This window comes from Limulus polyphemus, unplaced genomic scaffold (genome assembly GCF_000517525.1).
Source record: "Limulus polyphemus unplaced genomic scaffold, Limulus_polyphemus-2.1.2 Scaffold7432, whole genome shotgun sequence".
Taxonomy (NCBI): Eukaryota; Metazoa; Arthropoda; class Merostomata; order Xiphosura; family Limulidae; genus Limulus; species Limulus polyphemus.
Window position 1 is genome coordinate 29668 of NW_013673042.1, and position 5607 is coordinate 35274.

Sequence of the window (5607 nt, forward strand, 5' to 3'; positions counted from 1 at the left end):
AGGTTCCGATTTACATTATTATTTTTTCAAGCTTTCAGGTTCCGATTTACATTATTATTTTTTCAAGCTCTCATCTTCCTATGTATTTTATTTTTCTCTATCAGTCAAAAGTTTCATACATAATGAAAATTAATAATAATTTTTTGTTTTTTTCTCTCTACAAACGAATTCTCCATTCCAGGAGACTAATTGCTTGAGTTGGGATTGGCTGGTCACCACATTCAACTCAACTGGGACTTCCGGTTTACGTGATATCACACGTCCTACTATATATTGCATTGCACAGGCTAAAGGTCACCCTTTGTTCTCCCGAAGAAGAATAGTCAATTATTCAAACGCATTCGAGTTTTGGGTCCTTATTTTAAGTTTATTACACTTTATATGTGATCCTTTGTGCTAACTCTTATCAAGATTGCATTACCTAGTAATACTATTCCCACCATTAAGTAAGAAAAAGTTGATGCTTCAACACTATCATTTCCCTTAACAATCTTAAACACCTCAATCATATCCCCCTCTATCTGTTCTCTTTTTCAATGAAAAACAATTTCAGAGATATTAAGCTATTTTCATATAACAATCATTCCATCCCAAGTATCATCCTAACAGCCATACTCTGAACCATTTCCAACAATTCAATGTCCTTTCTGAGATAAGGAGCCTAAGACTGAATACAATATTCCAAATGTGACCTAACCGGAAATCTATACAATGAAATTATAACCACTTTAGATTTGAATTCAATATTTCTGTAGATACAGCCCAAAGTCATATTTGCTCTAGCACTAGCAACAGCACACTGCTTGGATGGCTAAAGAGACTGAACAACTAGAACACCAATATCCTTTTCTTCCATAATACTGTTAAAGTAATTCCCATCAAAATTATAACCAGAATGCTTATAAATAAATCCTAAAATTCTCTTATCTGTACAACTAGCAACAGAGAACCTTGACTGGGGCATAATAAAATTCAACACTGAAAAGTGTAAAATAGTGCAATAGGGACTAGTAATTTGTATAGGGCTTACTGTGTGAGAAAGGTAATAACGTTGAAAGAAAACAGATACTCAGTGATAAAAGCCTGAACCCTTCAGCTACATTTTTAGCAATGATGAAAAAACAAATATATCCATGATATTTGTTGATATTATGTTTAAATCTAATAAGAAGTTTACTGGGTCATTCTTTATGAGTGGTGAGGTGTCACGTGAAAAAGTTTAGTCCTCTTTAACCCATGACTGCAGCTGCTCTAAACACACTCAGAATTTTTGCAAACCATACACCATATAGAGGCAAACCATAACCTATATAGCAAATCAGCAGTCAATGGGTTAAAACAGAGGATTTCATCATGATAGAAAAGGTACAGAGATAGACTGCCAAAATGACATTCTATTTACAAAACTTGAGCTTCCAAAAAGAAAAACAATTTGACAGACTATATGTGCAATTTGTTTAAATGAAACATCTGTTTGAACAGATATACACACACATGTGAAGGGCTATGATTTACTTTAATCATTGGATTAAACTTTCAATTTTTCTTATATTCTTCAGACTTATTCATATAAAAAAACACATTAAAAACTTGTGTACAACTGAAGCCGTGTTTATTTCTCATAAACAAAATGCCAATGAAAATCTCTTAACTATTAATATTATCTTTGATATAGGCTTTTTCTTAAATTTTCAATAATAATAAGTGTTTCTGTAGGCAACATGTCTTGTAATATTCCCATCAATATCAACAACCTGATTAGGCAGCATACAGAAAATGCCAATAAGCATTTTCTCCTTTATTTACTAGGCATCTCAACCCAAAATTGAAACTTTTCTTTAAACTTTCAATGATACAACTTTTCTCATAGGTTTTCTGTTTATGTCCAATAAAAAAAAAATTACTTTCCCGTTTATTAACATTTTCTACACAAATATCTTAAAGCTTTCCAAAATAAAATCTTCATTTAACTAAGATTTAGTTATATCAATGATATCTAACATGCTAACAAACAATTTATCAAAAAACATCTAGAATTAGAATAAAAGAAATTACTCTTATTTTCAATTATCCTATCCTGAAGAAGACCTTAGTATTTAATAACTCTTCAGATCTTCCATTACTAATAGTATTAGCTCCAATATGCATTAAAAATATAATCATAGTTCTTGTCACTAAAATATCTTCTCTCTTCAGATGTTAAAATCTAGTTTCTTCCATGCACTGCTCAATAAACAAATGTTTTAGAATCCTTAGTTAGAAAATTCTCTAATACATGAACTTCAGAATTCTTGCCCTCTGCAACTTTGTCAAAAGCTACCTCTACAGATTTATATGATGACTTACATCCTTAGTTCTAGACCTTGTTCAACTATGCACCTTAGTAAACCTGTTTTTCTTCTCTCTGAAAAGCAATCTCAGCTTAAGGTTTTCTTTTTTTTTCTTATTTGTGTAACTTCCTCACCCAAACAGCCTCTTTCGGTCATTACTTCTGCTATTTTCTCTATAGCAGAAGCAAATTTTTCTTTCAACATACCAGCTTAACCTACTATTTTAAACATATCACCTTTATATATATATATTAACTCTGACACCACTTTTCTATGATACACATCAAAAAAGTTAATGTGTTTGATGTTTAGAATATTTCTTTCTAGCAGAGGCCTAATTTTGGACCTAATGTGATTGCTTGCAAGTGATCACACAAACTATGTTGTTTACATTAACAAGAGGAAATATTAAGCAGGTCTCTCATTAAAAGCTGTCAACAAAAGGTGTAGACCCTTATCCCCTTTCTCTCAACACTACTACTACTACTAGATCCTCAATATTCTTATGTACATCTCAGCCCACATATAAACACCCATTCTTAAATTCATGCTGCTGCATATAAACTGGTAAAAAAAAAGCAAAAAGCCTACTTTATATTAGGAAGATGGTGATAAATGGGGACAAAGTAACTAATAAGTATGGATCTGTTTTTGTATATTATGCATGCATTACTTAAATAGTCACTTAGGCAACAATGTATCCCTAATTTTTCTTTGGTTTTAATGCTGTTAGTAAGATTCATTCTGTGAAGAATAGTCCATGTTAAAAAAGATATAAAAGGTCATATTAAGCAAGCAGAATCAGGAAAAATTAGTTTCAGTACAGGAATATGTAGTCTACAAGGGATTTAAAAAGTGTGAAAGAATTAGCATTTTTCTGTGAGAGAAATACTGATATTTAAGATAGAGAATTCAGATTTGATTATGCAGTAGCTAAATAAATATCTACAACTTTCTGTTCATTAAATCTTTGGTGAAAAGTGATGAAAACAAGGGTTACAAGACCTATTTACAAAAGTAAGCCTAAGAAGGATATTATAACTTAGGGCTTACTTATAAGTTCTCCAATGCAAAGACAGGCTATTAAGCTGCTATCTGGTTTAGACCATTTTAGCTGAGAAATGATTATCTTGAACTGTTTTTCTACTTCTTGGGCAAAAAGTAGAGATGATGGTATTTACAACTGTTAGGAAGAGTGATAAACTGTCGATGGGAGATCAGGTTGGGAGGTAAAAAAAAACAATGATGAAAATGGAATGATTATATTAGAAATGATAAAGCTTTAAAAGCCCAGATCCAGATACAATGCATAATTAATAAATTATAAAATGACAAAACCAAATTAGAAAATATAAAGTAAAAGATTACCTATTCTATAAGTTGACCAAATGCATACAAAAATCACATATAAAATATTCCAATTTAAATAAAACAGCTAAAAATTAAAATAGAAAATTTCAACTGAATAACCTGGAGAAACATCCATCACATAAGCCTAAGTCAGAAGAGTAAATAGGCTTAACTCATATTAAGCCTACTTCCTACTGGTTAGTATAGTGTTATGTATTCATAACTTATCAATTTCAGAATACTTTCTCTGTAATTTCTCTTTTTCTGTAATTGTAGTTATAATTAATTACTTTGATTTATTGTTTACTTGGAATAATTACTCAGCTGACATATTTAAAAAATGTTAAACTGTCAGTTAGAAATAGTTTTAATTCAGCTCAATATCAATATCTTATTTTCAACTTTATTTTATTCTCAACTTTTTACATATTTCTAATTTCTATATAAATAACGTTTTAAGACTTAATATTAGCCAAATAGTGATACGAACTTAGACTTTATTACATTTGATTTATGGAGCTTTCACTAAGGCTCAATTAAATGTTTAATTTCAACAATTAATGATTAAGTTTAATTTTACATTAGCATAAACTTACTTTCACTTTAATAGGGCACCTTTATTTATTTTTTATTTTTATCCTTGTTTGATAATTACCTTAGTTACTCTGGTCAGAAACGAGAAATTACCAAAGGCCTAGCAGTTAATAGTCTAATTACTTAACATACGTTAACTGACTCGAGTCATAGTCACAGCTACCCAAATCAAAACACATATCCCAACTTCCAACCAAATGAACATAAGTTTTAACTAAGTAGAACCTCGCATATTTTTCTAAGTGGTGAGTGAATCTGAGCCGGACGACTGAGAGAAGACTGAAAATGAAATTTGAAACCTTGATTTTGTGTAATATAAAACGTTATTTACTATTACATATTTAAAATAAACTGCATAATAAGAAACTATGCAATTATTCATTTCCACTAAATTAACAAAAAAAGAGGGGTTTGTGAGAAAATTGAATGAAAACACTTACAAACTTAATTTTTCCTTGATAAACTTTTGCCCACCGTAATCCGCCTTCATCTCAAAACAGTAAACATTTATAACGCCCTCAAACGGAAAGGATTTACGTGTTAATAGATCGTGCACGTGCGTTCAAAATAAAATTCTTCACAAAAAATTAAGTACATTCATGGGTATTATAATTCCTTTAATGTATACAATTTATTTTGATTTAATTTTTTGTGAAGTAAGTATGTTTTAAACGTAAAATGCATTTCGTTAACTTAAACTATATCGCATGAATATCACACAACATAACGTACGTTTACAAAGAAAATTGCGAAAACTTTAAAATAAATCCGTGCTTTTTTATGTTGTTGTCTTTTTGAGAAAATAACATAATAAAAACATTGTTTTTTACCTCATTTTGTTATCTGTATTTCATATTTGTTGCTACTCAAATTTACAAGATTATCCGGGAAATCGATAGAATAAGGTGTGTGATTTCGTTGTGATATATTCTGAAGATAATAGAATGAGAGAGCATAAGTGTAATTGGAAAATAAATAAATAAACAAGTTAGGCTCCAGTTGGTGTTTTACCTTTCTGACAGGGTGATTAGCTTATGGAGTTTGTTGACGCAAACAACAGTAGATGTTTGTTTGTTTGTAGTTAAGCACTGAGCTGCACAATGGGCTATCTGTGCTCTGCCCACCACGGGTATGTAAACCCGGTCTCTAGCGTTGTAAGTCTGCAGTCATACCGCTGTGTCACTGGGGGGCTACAACAGTGGAAGCCACACTTCACATAAGTTTAAGTTTGTTTGTAGTTAAGCACAAAGCTACACAATAGATATCGAAACCCGGTTTCTAGTGGTATAAGTCCGCAGACATGTCGTTGTGCCACTGGGGGGCCACATGAGTT

The 5607-nt window shown here is 31.1% G+C and overlaps 1 protein-coding gene across 1 annotated transcript in view; it reads right to left on the reverse strand.

The window, feature by feature from the left end:
* Window positions 1-4770, reverse strand: part of LOC106474608 — a 33380-nt gene extending 28610 nt beyond the window's left edge. Inside the window, exon 1 of the mRNA XM_013935298.2 lies at window positions 4715-4770. The gene's annotated coding sequence lies outside the window, so the exon portion shown is untranslated. The remainder of the gene's footprint in view (window positions 1-4714) is intronic.
* Between the last annotated feature and the right edge of the window lie 837 nt (window positions 4771-5607).